The 18,976-nt window shown below is 39.6% G+C and overlaps 1 protein-coding gene across 2 annotated transcripts in view; it reads left to right on the top strand.

The window, feature by feature from the left end:
• Positions 1-18,976, top strand: part of LOC131098453 (zeta-sarcoglycan) — a 246,017-nt gene that overhangs the window by 119,697 nt on the left and 107,344 nt on the right. The window contains exon 1 of one of the 2 annotated variants that reach the window (XM_058045964.1): positions 6,244-6,427. The exons of the other annotated variant lie outside the window; for it this stretch is intronic. The gene's annotated coding sequence lies outside the window, so the exon portion shown is untranslated. Of the gene's footprint in view, positions 1-6,243; positions 6,428-18,976 lie in introns of those variants that run through there. 2 annotated transcript variants of the gene reach the window in all.

Genomic DNA, 18,976 nt, shown 5'->3' with positions numbered 1-18,976 from the left:
TACATTAATTTATTTACTATCATCTCAGGCTTGGTTCTTATGAGATTTTTTTTCCCCTCAAAGAGACGAGTGGTTAGCATGCAGGCCACACAGCTAGGAGACCCGATTCGATTCCCTGCTCGGCCATCTCTGTGTGGAGTTTCCCGTGCATGCGTGGGTTTTCTCCGGGTACTCCGGTTTCCTCCCACATTCCAAAAACATGTTAGGTTAATTGGCGACTCCAAATTGAATGTGAATGTGAGTGTGAATGGTTGTTTGTCTGTATGTGCCCTGTGATTGGCTGGCGACCAGTCCAGACAGCTGGGAGTGGCAGCTAGGCTTAATATACTGAGGTTCAAGGTGCTCAATTCAGCATTTAAACCCAACTTTACTTGTTATAGCTAATGACTTATTGTCATCTTGTGGTTTCCTGTGTAACGCTGCTTCAAATGCATGATGAGTTTTGTCGTATTAAACTTCCCCAGTTCTGTGACACCATGGGAAATTTGTGCATAACATGTATTGCATTCAGCTTCAATGTCTTTTTCTGATTTTAATGAAAAATATACACAGTCTGACATCACTACCACTCCATGTTTAACACGTGGGCTGTGATCACGTGTTGGGTCGGAGTCTGAAACTGACTGCTTATATCAGCGTGCCAAGACTGAGGCTGATATAATCCGATACTAATGTAATTCACTCATTGTACAGCAATGCCGGTATTCATTTAATATTGATACATATTTTTTTTCCTCATTAGTCATAATTATTGCATGCATAATTTCATGTTTTATTCTATTAGCATTTTCATTAGGCTATTGCTGAGAACAACAGTAACGGATATATTATTGTAGTAAATACTGTAAGGAAAAAAAAAATTACCTGGAGCTGATAATGATTTGAGAAGAAACCATAGGCAGTATACATACAAGTGAGCACACACACACACACACACACAAAGACACGGACGTGATAGAGTGCTGAGAAGACTTTTGGCGGCATGCCAGCGACAGGGGAAGAACAGCAGAGAAACCAATCGGAGAGGAGTAAGCTGCTGTCCTTGAAGTGGACATTTATCACAGCCTAAAAACACAGCCGCATGAACAGGGAATCCAACACACATGGAGATGTCGTATCGGTATGAGCAGTAAGTGAGAAAGCGATGATCTAACTCAGACATAAATAAAAAAAAAAACATTGAAGTTGTGATGCTGCTGTGATTATTATTTGTATGCTGTTTAGTATTCTTGGCAAATACAAGATGACCCCATGTGATGCACACTTACTAAATGACTTGCCAAGTTGCATGCTGCTAAAATGGCCTTACTAACACCTATTACTTACTAACTAACATGGGACTAGGATGGCTGACTTAAAAACATGTTTGTAGATACAAATAAAAAAAATACAGATGGTTCTGATGAGCATGCAAGATGACGGGGACCACGCTGAACAAAACATCATCAAGCTGTTCTTGGCCCGAAGACCGGACATTCAAAATAATGAATGTGGTGATGCTTAAACAAATTTTATGCAAGATGATCATTAAAATAATCAGTTTGCACAACATAGAAACTGTTGACTTGTGCTGATATCACTGTAAACCAGGACTGCTTGAACAAATCTAAGCCTTATACTCAACCCTGCCCTGCATCTCATAAACTTGTCATTAATGAGGCCAGAACATCACGACTTTGTCTGCTGTTTTTGTAACAATGACAATAACCCCTTCTTACATAAAATGAATATGGTAGAAACTCATAGAATCCATTCCCAGACGCTAGTCAACCTCTGATTTGTTTGGAAAAAAATAACAGAAATATAATCCTATTGTCACGCAGTTGCCATCATAAAATTTGCACTAATTCTACAAGGTGCATTTTATTGAGGACATTTTGAATGCACAGAGATGCTGTGATGAGCTCCTGAGGCCCACAATTGTGCCATTTATCCGTGATCATCACCTCATGTTGCAGCGTGATAATGCATGTTGCAAGGATCTGTACACAATTCCTGGAAGCATCCCATTGGCACCCATTGAGTCTGTTTGGGATGCTCTGATGCAGCATATATGGTATTTGAGGCATGGTGATAAGTGAATTACCGTGTAGTAGGATGTATTTTTTTAATAAATTCAATATTTTATAATTTTTTTTACATTACAGACCAATATATCCAACATAGTAGACCTCACTCGGGTCACAGGGATGCTGGAGCCCATCTTCGGGTGACAGGCGGTGTACACCCCTGGACTGGTGGCCAGCCAATCACAGAGCACATATAGACAAACAACCATTCACACTCACATTAATACCTATGGACAATTTGGAGTCGCCAAAAACCTAGCATGTTTTTGGAATGTGGGAGGAAACCGGAGAAAATTCATGCGCGGGGAGAACATACACACTCCACACAGAGATGCCTGAGCGGAGAATCGAACCCAGGTCTCCTCCTCGGCCACTGTGTGGCACCAAATACACCTCCTTTGCAAAATTCCCGACACCTGAGTGTAAAATGACATAATTAACTGTATGTAAAGCATAAAATTACATGTTTGTATATACATGGAATTAAATCTGTGGCTACTACAATCAGCTAATGTAATAGAATTGGGCATTTGACAAGTATGGTCAACTCCTGGATCATATTTTTTCCCCAACTTACTAAGGAGAGAAAGGTGGTTTAGAAGAATGTTAAAAGATGGCACATAAACACGCACACACATATAAACAGACACACCCCACATCCACAGTTCCATCTCATTTCAGCACAACATTATCTGATGCTTCACAAGTGTCTGCCCTCACACTGGTTGCACCGCCATGGGAAACAAAATCAAAAAGGCAATTTCCTTGGAACTCAGACCACCAAAACACAAACTTTTCCTTTATACAAGCAAAGCAAACAAGAGAGACATGATCAAACCAGTGACCTCAGACAAAGTCAAAAGAAGCACGGAGCTTTCAGTTTATCCACAAATGCTATTTTCATATGCATATTCAATGTTTTGTTGTTGTTGTTTTTTTTTGTTTTATTTAACCAGTAAAGTCACACACAATCTTACGACAAAGGGTTCGTGAGAAAGGGCAAATCGACATCGTAACTCAAGAAAAAAATATATTTTTTTAATCTCGCCTCAGAAATTTCACTGAATTCCCACACAGAATCATTATGACGAAGGTCTTTTTACTGTGATTTGTTTTGTTCTTAAATGTCTTGGGGATGTGAGGGGAGAAAAAGAGACTGCATTCAATGATCTGCAACATATCTGATTCCCTGGCACACCCGACCTGAAGCATTATATAAAGTATCAAGTGTAACCGTGTCTTATGCAGCAAAAGTGTCTTTTATAAAGTTGGATATTCATGATGATATGATTTACTTTATGCATCATGAAGTGATGCATATATACTTAACTTGATGGCTGGATTAGCAGTGCTAGAGTTTTATCAGTGATAATGAGCAGTGTGCTTACCATACAGTACATTCTGGAGTAGAAGTTACTGCCTGCTCTTACAAGTCAATAACACTGAGTGGTTGATTTTTTTTTTCCAAATTGAAATCTGATCTTTGATTCTTCTGCATCCTCTGTCTGGCATTGTCTCTCCCTCTCATTTCATGTCTAATTAGACGGAAAGGTTTGTTTTGGAACAGAGGAGATGAGGTATGGTTGCAGGGGTTGCAGCCGGTACGATGCACAGGAGCAAGGAAATAAAGGGGCTCGGGAAAGGACAAAAATCGGAAATGGGCAGATGAAAGTAAAAGGTGGGATAGTTGGCCAGATAGAGGCATAGGAGGGAATAATGATATGACTTCAACTGGGCAGAAAAATGTCACCGGATGGCTAGAAGTGAAACTGATTGGAAGGAGAAAGATGGTGATGTAGCTATGCTAGAGGGGGACAGCGGATGTGTATGTCTTGACAGTGCTGAATAATTGTATTTCATCAGAAAGATGTTCTTCTCAGCCATACAAGTGATGCACAAAAGTCAAGTAACAATTGAAAATAGGTCTCTTCCTCTGTCCTTTTATTGGAACCATTTCCTTTTGTTGAGAATTGTGTCTTGTCTTGTCAAACAAGTAAGTCTTATAATACCACTTCTTTCCGCATTAGGCATGTATAAGTCGCCAATTAACTTACATGAGCCCCATGAGAACCCATAGTTATGGCATAACCAACAATATTATTCCCGAAAAAGTAAATCCTTTTTCCCTTATATGCATTGAGTATGGTTCTGATGTAAATTTAGCCTATTGCGTGTAGTTCTTTTCTCATCCCTCCCCCATCCTTTTATTTGGTTTTGTATTTCCGTGTTCGTCTCTATCCTTTGTTCCTGAATATGCATAACCGGTATTTAAACCTGCTCGGATTTTGTCTCCGCATTGTCCCGCAATTGTCCATGGCAACACATTTATTTATTCATGGCACACCTGAAATTGTGAACATGATATTGACCACTGTTTGCGTTCTGATTACAAATTTTTGGCACAAATTTGTGACAAAAATGGTGCGCATTGGCATGAAATTATCACGCCCCGCACATCTTATTGACACCTTTTGTTTACTTCTAGTGCACAACAATAGTACGTGTGACGTTCATTGTTGCCGCATTGTCACCACCGATCATTAACAGAAATTCACAAGGAAGATCCAAGACGGTACAGAAATTACCCGAGGTGGGGCAAAAGTTAACCCATTCACGTGAATGAGACACAACTAGTTTTCCTGGCACGCAAGCCTGCACGGTTTACACATACTTACATACACTAACTAGGCTTTACAAAGTGCTTGCTCATGTCGGATTGTTGCTTGTTAGCTGTTCCCAAGCTCGGACCTAAACCATACCTGGTTAAATTCACTGAAGACAATAGTGGTAAATTGTATGGTGTGTGAGTTATTGTAAGTGGTCATATGTTGAATATTGCAAAATTAACCACTAAACACACACATTGCATGCACTGACTGTATATAACATTCTGCAATACTTATTTTATTTACATTTAGTTCTCTCTATCTTGCATGTGAAGTATTGGTCAATCGATCAGAGGCAGGCTGTCCTCAATAGCATCCCATTGTATTCTTTGTAATTAGCTCTATTACTATTGACTCTGGCATTCCAGCATTTCTTCCCACTTCCTTGGGGAATCAATGTGAAGGTTCAGCTCCAATCTCCTTCAAGCAACTTTCCAATAGAGGGTCACGTCTCCTTACAATTTTTTCCACACAGTATGTGTCATGAAGTGTATCATTATGACGCTTGGATTAACTTGTCTCTTGCAAAGGTCAACCTCTTTATACTTCTGCAAGGCCTGTTATACCATCTCTGCTTTGTATAAAAACTACCATCTTGAGTTAATCTCACAATGTAGTGTTTCCCCACAGCTCTGCTGTTCAGTTGTGCCAGTCCGTCCCAGTGGGTGGGGTGAGAAGATATCATCGCTAATCAGTATAGTAAGTCCATATGTGCACTGATTTTACAGATAATGTACGCCCAGTTGCAGTGTACATCTAATATCTCTCTTTGTACTGACACTGGAATAACCAACATTCTTTGCACACAGTTTGCTTGTGCCTTGAAAAACTTCATGATTTAACACTTTCTTGTTGTGACCCGTATAGAATAGTAGTTGTTTGGTTTTAACTTACCCATGACCATTTTTTTTGTTTATTTTTTGGTTGGCACCATAAGTGGGACAAGCCTTGTATGAAGTGAACTACCAGTACTGTATGCAGAATGTGCTGAGATGTTTCAATGTAATGGATAAAGCCATATATTGAAATTGTGTATTAATTTAATGGTGATGTGAGGTTGAGCATAAAATGCTGACTACATACTCTTTCTGTGGCCGTCCAAATTATTTGTACACCGCATCAAGATTGGTTATCTATGGTGGCTCATATGGCCGAAAATTCATAACAATAATAATAATGCATTTTATTTATAAAGGGTTTTCCAAAATTCTGTGATGCTTTACATGGTAAAATTACAAGTGTAACACTAGAAAGTGAAAACCAAAAAGCAGAGATCAGAACAGTTAACAGAACAGTTAAAGTCCATACATAAGACCAGGTTAAAAGATTGTAATGTGACAAGATTTGTCACGTCCGGGCTTGCGGGCTATGCGATGCGACCCCAGGATGCAGAGAGCAGGACCAAAAATGCAGGTAAAAGGAATTTAATGGCACTCAAGCTATGCAGACAGCAACTACCAGGCAAACCAAACACAAAGACAATTCACAATGAAGCCACAACAGAAAGAGCACGCACCTGAACTAAATATGGATAATGAAATTAGAAGCAGGTGCGTGAAAAGAGCAGGAGCAAGGAAAACGGAAGGGAACAACAAAGGAAGTGGTTACCAAAATAAGGGCATGGAAACTGGAACAGAGGCAAAGAAGGAAACTAAGAGAGCTGTCACGAGGGGGTGAAGCCCTGCTTTATGGGTGAGTAAGAGTATTTCGGATATGGTCAGGGATAGGTAGCTAGTGGAGGTTCTGAAGGACAGGGGTAATGTGGTCTCGAGAAAGGGTAGAGGTGAGAGTTTTGAATGTATTAGAGTTTAATAAGGAGATTGGTGGTGTGCCATAAAGAATACTGTTACAGTCGTCAATGCTTGATGTGATGAATGCGCAAATGAGTGTTTTAGGAGCATACAGGGGAAGAGACAGAGGGGCGAAGGCAGGCGATGCTCTTGAGGTGGTGAAAAGCTTTTTTAATGACTTGTTTTAATGTGTTGGGCAAAGGTGAGTTTACTACCAAAGATGACTTCAAGGTTTTGGAAATGGAGTGAGGGTGAGTGACGGGGTACACCCTGGACTGGTTGCGTGCCAATCACAGGGCACATATAGACCAACACTCACATTCATACCTATGGACAATTTGGAGTCACCAATTAACCAAGCATGTTTTTGGATGTGGGAGGAAACCGGAGTACACAGAGAGAACCCACACATGCACGAGGAGAACATGCAAATTCCGCACACAGATGGCCAAGGGTGGAATTTAACTCCTTTTGGTCTCCTAGCTGTGAGGCCTGCACGCTAACCACTCATCCGCCGTGCAGCCCTGACCTGTGAACAATTAAAGTGAATTGGAAATATACTAACATATAATCATGCTCGCTGACCAATCGCAACGACGGTTTGCGGGCGTAATTAAGGTGGCAGTAAATGTGATGATGTCACTCAAAATGAGCCAATGAAATTGTTGATTTGCCGAATGAATGAGAACCATCCATCTATTTTCTATGCTGCTTAATCTTTGAACTTCAGTTTGCTCAAAAGTAAACACATTTGATCGAGAAAAACATGGAAAAAAAAAAAAACAAAAAAAAAAAACAAATTTTTCCAGGATCCATTGTCAAACTGCTGTGTCTCATGTGGTATGAAACATCTTTCGCTGACGGGATAGCTTCTGCTGCAGAGATCTTACCCAAAGGTAAACAATGTACTGTTGCAGCCTAAGAGATATGTACGTATGAAATTGTTGCCAAAATAAGTGTGTTGTAGGGTAGCGGTTTTTATTTATTTTTTGTCACACATGATTGGACAGTTCACTGCCCTCCCCCCAGGGGACCGTCCCCACTATTTGAGAATCACAGGTTGTAGGGCGATGTGCAGGGTTTCATTATATTCATATGAGCAACTCTGTTTAATGGAATATAAGGCAAAATAAGGTCAGGACCTTCTGATCTTACTCAAATCTTACTAAAAGACTGGGACGTATCAGGTTTTTTAAAAAAAAACTAAACAAAAAAACACATTTATTAAAAACAAAACAAAAAAAAAACTACGCTTTGGTTCCAAATTTCTACAAGAAAAGCTCTGATAAAACATTCCACTGTTCTCAAATATCTTACTTTTTATTTTTCTACACAAAATAAGATGATAAAAAAATAAACAAATCAAGAATAAAGAAAATCAATCAATCAGTAATAAATAAATAAATATAATAATAATAATAATAATAAAACGACAAATAATAAAAACTTAAAACACCACATGTAGTTGGTGGGTAGACAAATTATTTTTTTCAGATTAAAATGAACAAAGCATTATTAGAGCCCTATAGACATGACAAAACACGACTATAGTCACATTTATACTCTTTTTTTATTTACAACATATTGCGCAACTGCAGGGTCATGAGACACATGCTAACTCGCAAACTAGAGAGCTAGCGACCTAAACGGTAGCCTTCAAGTTATTTCCTTTAAACTTAAATAGCCAAAAACTTACCACTTCCACACGGATAGGGAGGATAACTATTAACAGTTATTTAACCTTTAACATGAACATTAATCAAACGTAATAATTTTTTCTGGGTACATGATACCATACAGCATCCATATCAAACTTGCGCGGGCCGCACTAACATTAAACATTCATATCAAGGCGGGGGCCTCAAACTAGTGTCCTGCAGACCACATTTGGCCCGCGGGCCGTGTGTTTGAGACCCCCTGTGCTAAGTAAATATTCTCAGTCATTTCATACTAGCCAAACAATAAAATTGAACGTGTCCGCTACAACTGTTTTCCACAGGAAGACGATAACCTGTGGCACCGCTGCACCAGTTGTGTTACCGTGTGCTTTTGGAGAATTATTTGAGGGGGTTCTCATGATATGACAAAAAAAAGGCTTTGAAGGTACACTAGACAAAAAGGTTGGGAAACACTGACATGGAGGACATCGAACAAACATTGTGTGTATGTGTGTGTGTGTGTGTGTGTGAGAGGGAGAGAGTTGTTGCAAGGGCACCAGATGTTGAGTTGATGAATGGCCCGCTATGGCAGCACAGGCAGTGTAGTGACACTGAAGACCTTAGATCACATGGCTGTCACATACACACACTCACATACTCTGTTGTGACAATGCCAGAGTGAACCTGAAGTTAGCACTTATCTATCATCTCTGTCTCTTTGTCTTCCTTATGCTTGCCTTTGTTTCCCCTTTCTGATTCTCTTTTCCTGCCCTCTACTATGGTGTGTTTGTTTTTTTATGTCTTTTATTTGTACTTGTTGTTCAACTGCAACTTTTTTTTTTGTCATTTATGGATTAGTTTTAATGTCATGCGTGTTCTTTCCCCTCTTTGGGTCATTCCGTCAGGGTAGACAGGTTCCCCAGAAAACGAACTTCTCGTCAAGTAGATTTTGTCAATTGTGTGGAGACACCATTCCATGATTTGGATTTTGAGAGCAATCTGGAGAGAGGCTCTTAAAAATACGTGTTGTGAGAAGCAAACCAAGAGAGGAGCTGGAAAAGATGAGTCCGCCTTCATGAGAGCCAGCTCCCCACAACAGAACATTAAGCTGAAATAGTGAGCACTTCAAAATGCTACAATCCCCACATTTTACTGAATATACTAACAAAGCCTTTGTATTTCTTGAAACAACAGTTTAAACCCACTGTTTGAGTCTGCTGAGAGTAAAACATATGACTATGTGGTTGTTTTGGGCAACATGTTGGGCAGTTAATACATCTGTATTTTGGTTGATGTCTAGTTACTTGGTAAAAGCACGACTGGCCACAACATTAGGTACAGTAGGTACACACAAGGGCGGCATGTGGTGGCATGGTTGGCATAAAATATTACTCCCCTACCAATATGTTGAAGTATGCACCTTGCAATCTTAAACTTGTTTCATAAAATACACCGTGTTTTTAACAAGACCGTGGGCACGATTGTGCATCAGTCACAGTCAGTGTTTCTTGTTGTCTGCTTGCTTGCTGGTGATAAGACAGTTAGAAAAGTGTGTGTAGTACTGAACGTTGCTTTTGAGAAAAATACAGTTAACAAAACTAACACATTGTCATGTTTATTGCAACGTTTGCATGGATCACCAACTCATGAAATCCCCAATTCCAGACTTAAAATAATGTATGGTTTTAAGCCCAGCTTTAAGTTCCACCCATTTCCAGTTAAACAACATCCACTTCCGGTTCATACTCCACCCATTCCGAGTACGGATACGAATGCAGTTAGTTTAGATGAGTGGTGATGCATTTTGGCTTTGTCCTGGAGTTTTGCCCGGGGCCTAATGTCCCCAGCTTTTTGTGAGTAATGGATATTGAACACAGGAAATGGACATTTGTATTCGTGACTGCTGTGATACGGAGAATGAATAGGTTTGTATATGCTTTGCTTTTTTTTACTTCCTGTGAGCTGTAAACATGAGACTCCAATATAAAGCCAATGTAATATTGTATGCATCTTGGAAATTAACTAACTAGTGTGGAGGTACACAATGATAGACCACTTAAACATGTTGTAAGTGTGATTCCATATTTTGGATATGTGTTGTAAATCAAAATGATGATCATAATAGTGACTCAGTGACCCTGTTTCCACTAATGTGTGTGTGGATGTAACTGCACATAGTCCCTTGTCTTCTTCTGTGCACCGTTGACACACACCAGACAATGTGAACACACAGCATTTCAGCAGTGCTATTCATCAGTATGTGTTTCAACTTCTACCTTGGCGTTGTCTTCCTATTTATTTTCGCTATGTGAGGTCGAGAGGATTGCCTTTAGTCAAGCTGTCTAAATGTCAATATACAATGTATACAATGTCCTTGAGCAAGACAATTAAGTTATTTGTGACTAACCGAGTACAACAGATGGTGCTGATATAAACACAGCCTTAAATCTGCAAATATTGAATCAAAACAGTTTACTATTTTATTACTAGACAGTTTGGGTGGTACTAGTTGCACTACATAGGCAATCATAAAGGGGACCTATTTTGCTTTTTTCCACTTTTGTGACCTATAAATGTAGTTAGAATGTTGTATTCTTATATTAAATGATGCCAAAGTTTCAGATGATGAGGTTCGCGTATTTGGAAGTGAGCCCTGAAAGAAGTTTCAGAGGGCGTCTTAACAGTGGCGTTTTTTTGTGTAAGTAAAGGAATAAAACCGGTTGTCTGTGTAGCATTATAGTGTGTGCATTTAAGGAGCAGGGTGCAAATTACAAGCTCAACAAATGTGGAGTTGTGAATATTCATTTCCTACCACAATCAGTGGGTGTACCAAAGTTTTTTAAACATTGGCAGTCCCGCAAAAAAACATGTAATGATCACATGACACGTTACTGTTGCTGTAGAAAACCTAACGCTAACATGCTAAAGCTACTTACCATTGAGAGACGTCTTAATGGAACCTCTTTTTTTGAGAAACTTTGGCCTGTCCAGTCTCTACTTCCCGATCGGATTCGGTATCCAACACATATGGCTGCATGTTAAAAGCCAACAATTTAAGAAGACAACTCCTATAAATATAAGCTATCGGCACAACACCAGAAGTATGTGTATCAGTGCGCTGAGAAAAAGTGTTTCGGTAGTGTTTTAAATCATTGAAATACGGCAAGATACTGCAACTATTGTTATCATGTTATCATCAGTGTACGTGTTAATGCATTTGTTGTTAAAGATTTCTTATAAAGGAATTCATAGTCAAAATTGGTGTATCCCAATGACAGCATTGTAAACTAGCTGAAATCAACTCGTTTTCTTGTGTTAATGCACGGAAAAGGCAAATAAATATGTGTTCATGGTTCACATAAGGATTGTGAATGATGGGCAAAATTCCCCCTTTAAGACCCATGTAATTTTGGTCCAGTTATATGATGTTTTGGGAGTCTTTCATAAAGGTATTTTAAATTCCTACACTATCTATTTTAAAGAAAGACTCGTGAAAGTCGAGTCTTACAGTAGTTTTTCAATGTTGATACAGTATTTATAATGGTGAATGATTAGCCAGCTAAGAGTTACTGTACATTCAAATAAAGAGAATTTCCCAGTGAGTTAAATTATGAAAAGAACCCATATATTTTTCATGAAAGAGATGTTTTTTTTTTTTATTTTAATAAATCTGAACTGAACAGACTAGCGGATACAAAGAATATATTCACTTTCTTATCTCACAGTACTGTTCTACTACATGCCAACTTTGTCAGACAGTTTCTTCTCATTCCATTTATTGTGCAGCACTCAGAGGTTGATATATGAGCACTCCACAGAGAAATTTAGACATGAGTGACTGCTGGACATACATCACACACACACACACGCGCGCACACACACTATGATCCAAGTTATGAAAGGGAGCTTTGAGTAGAGCTGCAGGGCTGACAACACATGACTCAATTAGGATGTCAGAAATAAATGCAAGTGGAGTGAGTGATTGCCACTGAGGTGGAAACGTGAAGGGAGCGTAGGCAAAGATAAACTGCATTGAAGAGGTTTGGTCGACGCTCAACACTAAGATTAAAAAAAATACAATGTGGACCGGTGGTGCTTCTTGCTTATACTTAAGCAGAACAGAGTGATAATGAATTAATATATGAACTGGAGCTTTGTAATCTCGATTGTAAAACAGAGTGATCCATTTGTCTCTCAAAGATTGAAGCGCCTTCATAATGTACTGTCTGTTCAATGTAGGAACACTCTTTATAAACGCAGTCTTGTACTTGTGTCAGGCGCTATTCTTGAGACACTTCAGTTATTGATGAGGTGAAGTAGACAGACAGGGGTGCCTTTATTTATACACCCAATGTATTTTATATTTCACCTATTCAGTATATTCGTCCCTCGCCACAATATGCATCCAGAAGCAAATTCCCCATATTTTTTAGCTAATGATCTAAAATACAAAGCCAGTATAAGGCCTTCAGAAGGCACATTCAAATTACATTATATGTAGTATTCTACACTGGTCATTAGGTGTCAGTAACGTAATGACACAGAAATACCAAATACCAGTTTACCGGAACAATGGGCTTTTATTGCAGCTTTGAATGGTCTGCAACCCCCGCACCAAAAAAAAAATAATAATAAAAAATACACCAATGCAACAGCCATAATCCATGCCAAGCTAAACTCAACTCTGAATCCTCAACATCATTTCTTGTCTAACCGCCAGTCATCATCCCTAGGGGACCTATTTATAGTATTAAAAGTCTCATTTATGTCTTAAATAGTGGCAACCAGTCCAGGGTGTCCCCCGCCTCTCCCCCAAAGACAGCTGGGATAGGCTCCAGCATACCCGCGGAGGATAAGTGAGGATAAGCGGTATAGAAAATGGTTGGATGGATGCAGTGTAAAAGGGACTACAGGGTGTAGAAAGCTCTAATAATGTTGAACCGTATTAGTAGGTCATAAACAGGTAAGCTGACTATGAAAATATGTCATTTACTCAGAAAGAATCGGATATTGTGGAAATCCACTTATAAAGGCCATGGCTGAAACCAATTAACTACAATAAATAAGATATTACTGTATGCATTTTATAATTGAATGGCTATGGAAAATATATTGATGAGATATTAATATGCTATCATATTCCATATTGTGAATTTGACTCAAGGTAAGAAAAAAAACAACACTTGCTCTATGAAAAGTTTGGAGATGATGAAGGAGGCCAGCTCACTGAGCAGGGTCATAAAGCCTGTGTGCTGATTCTGTCACTGGCAAAGATTTACAAACACACACGCGTGCGCACCCACACACACACACAAACACGCTTTCAGCAGGTGTCTATCACAACTCTCACAATACGCCCTTGGAGAATATCTTTCTTTCTTTATCGGATAGCTTCCTGTTTTCCCCTTTGTGTCACTACCATGAACTCACAGACAAACACAAAGGCATTATTTTTTTATTGTTGTTCTACACATTTAAGAAGATTCATTTTGTTTGTCCTTTCCTCAAAGTCACAGTTTATTTTTTGACGAAAGAATCAAAACTCACACCAATAGTTTTTCCAAACAATTTAGCATGGAAAGCTTCAGCCTACCAAACATTTGAATATGATGTCAAGACTGAGTGACAGCTCAAATGTCACTTTGTCGAGTCTTTGTGGATGCAAACCAGTTGCATAAGTCACTGTATTTTCATGACTTTTTGAGGAAACCTCCCAGCATGTTTATCTTTGTTGACTGTCTCAGCAAAAACTGGAATAGCATTTATTAAAACATAGTGGCAACAACACACAGAAACTCACAAATAACTTATGTAACTAAGTCGGGATGTCTGACAATATTGGCCAATGCTAATTACCGACCCGACATCAGCCTAAAAATCTGATATCGGTATTGTGATTTTCCATTTATGAGAACCGATGTAGAGCACGTAGCATTGACATTGCATTCTCGGAGATTGCAGCAAAATGCAGTCAACACTGCGTCCCTCAAATCTTCCATGGGGAGGATATTAAGGCCTACTTAGACAAGGCGAGCAACAACAGAGCTCATAAAGACCTCAACAGCTGCATTGAAATTGCGGGCGCGTTAATATTCTGCCTACCATTCTTACTCACATTGTCTTAAAAAAAGCGGATGACGTCCTCCTATGGCTCCCCACCTCAGTGGACGCACGGCAGGATAGCGTATGTGGCGTTAATTGGCCGGCTTTTCCCGGACAATCTCCATGGCCGTAAGGCAGGATCCGACATTAATGCCCCAGACTCGGCCACTATGATCGGCGGGTCGGGGGCTTTCATTTGTCAGGCTTTCATTTTAATGTAGTCCTACCAATATGTACAAATTTATAGTACTCAACATGCAATTTGACTTCTAAATTCGTTTGTATGTTCTCCTGTTGTTGCATTTTCCTGGTTTCAGTTTCATGATCAGTCTGTACAATACAGATAAATGAATAAATATGATCCTCTAGTATTTCGAATCGAGGGTGGGAAAAAAAATGTCTGTACCTTGGGGGAGGGGGCTTGACAGAAAAACAAGCGAGAAACAATCTTTCCCAACAATTTTATTCAATAAATATATATATATTAATATATATAATACTGCTTATTAAATATATATAAGAAGTAGTTAGCCCGCAGGCCACACAGCTAGGAGACCTGAGTTTGATTCCCCCCTCGAGCATCCCTGTGAGGAGTTTGCATGTTCTCCCTGTGCATGTGTGGGTTTCCTCCCACATTCCAAAAGCATGTTAGGTTAATTGGTGACTCCAAATTGTCCATAGGTATGAATGTGAGTGTGAATGGTTGTTTGTCTATATGTGCCCTGTGATTGGCTGGCGACCAGTCCAGGGTGTACCCCGCCTCTCAAAGACAGCTGGGATAGGCTTTAGCACGCCTGCGATTCTCGTGAGGATAAGCAGTAGAAAATGAATGAATGAAATATATATATGATGTTACACATGTCGGTATCGGTTGATATCGGAATCATAAATTGAGAGTTGGACAATATCGGTTATCAGCAAAAAAGCCAATATCAGATAAAAAAAAGCCAATCATAATGGCACCCCCTCCACCGTATTGTGTGGAAAACATTTCAGCTGGGATCTCCTTGTCACGGCAGTAACGCTGGAAGCTATCAGGACCATCAAGGATACATTCTTACACCTTTAAATGTTCCATGTTTGGTGCTCTCATGCATATTCCGAATTGGCAAATTTGTGGCGATGAAGGAAACAAGACCTTCAAAGAGGTTTTTTTTGTTCTTATAATCCTTAATAATAAAATGACCTCACAGGAATGGTGCGCTGCGAGAAGCTTTGCATATGCAGCTCAAACAATCCAAGAATTTTTTGCCTTTGCCATCAAGAAATCAAATACCTAACAGAAAAATACATTGAGTCCACATTTTTCAAAGATTTTGTCCTTTACAGGCTGTAGTCGTTGCAGCTGTTGTCAACAGCCTATTTCAGCTGTTTGCAATAAATTGGTTCCACTTTTTTGTCTCCCTCCCAATTTATGAAGATCTACTTGTAACCGCAGTGAGCTCTAATGCACATTCTTACACAATTTCAACTGGTCTTTACATTTTGATCAGGAGTGTATACTCACCAGTGGTGGTGTTTATTTTATTTATTTGGGTGGAAAAAAGTATAATTAAGAACCAAGCAACTTGAATATGCTGTAGTTTCTGTTTTCTTCATATGGTTTATTTTGACTGAGTGGTTTTGATTGGCTGCTATTATTTTTGTGGCTATAATGGAAGTCTGACAGGGATAATTAACTTACCACCGTGATTGGGGTTATTCATTTTCAAAGTGAAATAACATATTGAGTTATAACTTGGAGTTATACTCCGAAGATGAGGTTGTTGTTGAGAGAAAAGTTTACTCAGCATCGGTTGTGTGGCGGTGGTTTGGGTTTCTCCAAAGTGATGCTTCTGTAGCTTATCGAATATTATGTACATCGCCTAAAAATAGATAACCTATGCTTTGAGGTACAGGATGTTTACTGAAAGCTGAGTTGTCCTATCTCCTCTAAACACCAAGCTTAAGCCTTTTGTTGCTGGCCATGTTCAACAACTGGAAAGTGTTTTGACTGGCAGATAGGCTCCATGGGACGCAGCATGCCACAGAGAAGGAAGGATAGGAGAAGATTAGACAAAGACCTCAACAATAATAGGGGACTGAAAAGAGAATGCAAACAGGAATAATGATGAAGGGAGAAAAACAGAAAAGAAAGGCTACAATCCTCAGGGCGTTTCTACAGTGACACACACATAATGACTTAATAACAGGCAGACAAACACACCATTGTTATCATATTTTGACTTTTTATTAGCCTCCCTGTTCATCTGGTGTTGCAGACATGCTCTGCATTTTTAATTGTTTTCATCAAATGTAAGCGCATATGGATGTTTTTGCCAGCTTTCCAAATTGTATTCAGTTATTTAATTATCCAATTATTTGACTGGATTCTTATTTGTACATTTATTAAGACTAACCTGGCTTACTTATTGATAGGAGGATCATTTTGTTTTACAGTATGTGCAAGCAAGATGGAACGGGTGGAGAAAAGTGTCAGGTGTGATCTGTGATAGAAGAGTTTCAGCTAAAATGAAAGGAAAGGAATACAAAACTGTGGTGAGACCAGCGATGACCAGCAGAGATGAGGATGCTGAGGTTCTCATTGGGAGTGACCAGGATGGATAGGATCAGGAATGAGTACATCAGAGGGACATGTCCAGTTGGTTGGGACATCTCTGTGTTTGCATGTTCTCCCTGTGCATGCATGGGTTTTCTCTGGGTAGTCCGGTTTCCTCCCACATTCCAAAAACATGCTAGGTTAATTGGTGACTCCAAATTGTCCATAGGTATGAATGTGAGTGTGAATGGTTGTTTGTCTATATGTGCCCTGTGATTGGCTGGCCACCAGTCCAGGGTGTACCCCGCCTTTCTGTTTGTCAGAATGTCGCTAATAATATAGCGGAAACATTTACGATACGTCATAACTTTCAACAGGGCAAGTGGCTAGCGCGAAGGCCACACAGCTGGGAGACTGAAGTTCGATTCCACCCTTGGGCATCTCTGTGTGGAGTTTGCATGTTCTCCCTGTGCATGCATGGGTTTTCTCCGGGTACTCCGGTTTCCTCCCAGATTCCAAAAACAGGTTAATTGTTTAGGTTAATTGGCGACTCCACGACTGTGAGTGTGAATGGTTGTTTGTCTATATGTGCCCTGTGATTGGCTGGTGACCAGTCAGAATAACCTATTCTGTTATTCTGAAAGAATGTTCTATATTCCATCCTGATGTATGTAAACTTTCCCTAATAATACTCTAAGTTGCCAACAATTACTGGTTAAAGTGGCCAAAATGACATTTTTCAACCACCAATTTACCAGCAATGTTGTCCATGTAAGCAGTTTAAAAAGCATTCATCCTCCATTTCTCTTGTCTGGCCTCTCTCATTTCCTCTCCATTCATACCATCTGCTAATTAGTCTCATGGGCCGTAGGAAGGAAAAAAAAATAGAAAGACGTCATTGGACAGAGATAAATCTAGACAGAGACAAATGAGAACAACTTTTCACTCAGGAGCTTCTATAAATAGAGTGAATTTTCGAAAGTGTTCCCATTTAACACCAAAGCTGGCTTTCAATAAACACCGGCAACATACAAAATACACTGATGAAGAAGTTTGGATGTCCAAGCATGCACACAACGTTTGTGTCTGTATTAGCCTTTCATTTACTCCATTTTAGGTCAGTGAGAACAGGTTGTTTTGAAACTCTGGCCTTTCTACATCCTTTAAGTTTACGCATTAGAGTCCTCTGCTCCTCCGTTCATCATTGTTGTTGTCCTTTTTCTGAGATTTTCTTTCTTTTGGTCTGATCCTGGCTGGAATGGCCTTATGCCGAAAGAGGCTGTAGCGCCTTATATTGCAGGATGCAGAATGTGGGCTGAGACTTTTTCTGAAAAGGCATTGGTGTGGGTGCAAAGTCTGAAGGGGTATTCTGCCAAACAAGTTTAGTGGGTTAGCGAGGTGTGTTGAGTGTAAAGCCGGACTTGCTGTTCAGCGTAGGTAGCTCTCTTTTAAAGCTGCGGTATCACCATGGTAACTTTGGCTGAACTCAACCTGGTTGCGACCAGGTTATGACCAGGGTATCAAAGTTGAACTAATTCAGAGATGGTGTCACCATTTATTAAGAAGCTACGAGGTACCCGAGGGTGACATGGAGAACAAAAAAATGAAAAAAAAAGAATCATCCATCTATAAGCAAGATAGATTTTCAGACACAGGAATACACTAGATATGCTCACACAAGCACCAGGAATAAAATGCAATGTGAAAAATTAATATTTAGGCCAACATTAGCAGACATAAAGGTCACACCATGTGAGGTTTGTCTTACTGTGTTCAAAATAACTTGAAATATTCTGAATGGATTTGCATGAAACTTTCAGGAACTGATTGCATTTTGGGTGTGACCCGGATCACTATCTGGATCCAGGAAAAGTTTAAAGGATTCTTTAACATTGCGAGATAACACCATCTGCTGCGCTGTTTTCTGTACATGTACTAATGTTTACCGTTGTTATATGTGGAGCAATATCGCTGTAGATAATTCATTTTCTCCCCCTATCTGCACGAGGGTAGTGAGGGTGCTGGAGCCTATCACAGCTGTCTTCAGGCAAGAGGTACACCATGGATTGATCGCCAGCCAATCGCAGGCAAATATTGACAAACAACCATTCAAACTCACATTCATACTTATGGACAATTTGGAGTCACCAAT

The sequence above is a fragment of the Doryrhamphus excisus genome, chromosome 1 (assembly GCF_030265055.1).
Source record: "Doryrhamphus excisus isolate RoL2022-K1 chromosome 1, RoL_Dexc_1.0, whole genome shotgun sequence".
Lineage (NCBI taxonomy): Eukaryota > Metazoa > Chordata > Actinopteri > Syngnathiformes > Syngnathidae > Doryrhamphus > Doryrhamphus excisus.
Note: the sequence above shows the minus strand (reverse complement) of the source record. Positions and strands in the feature narration are given on the sequence as shown.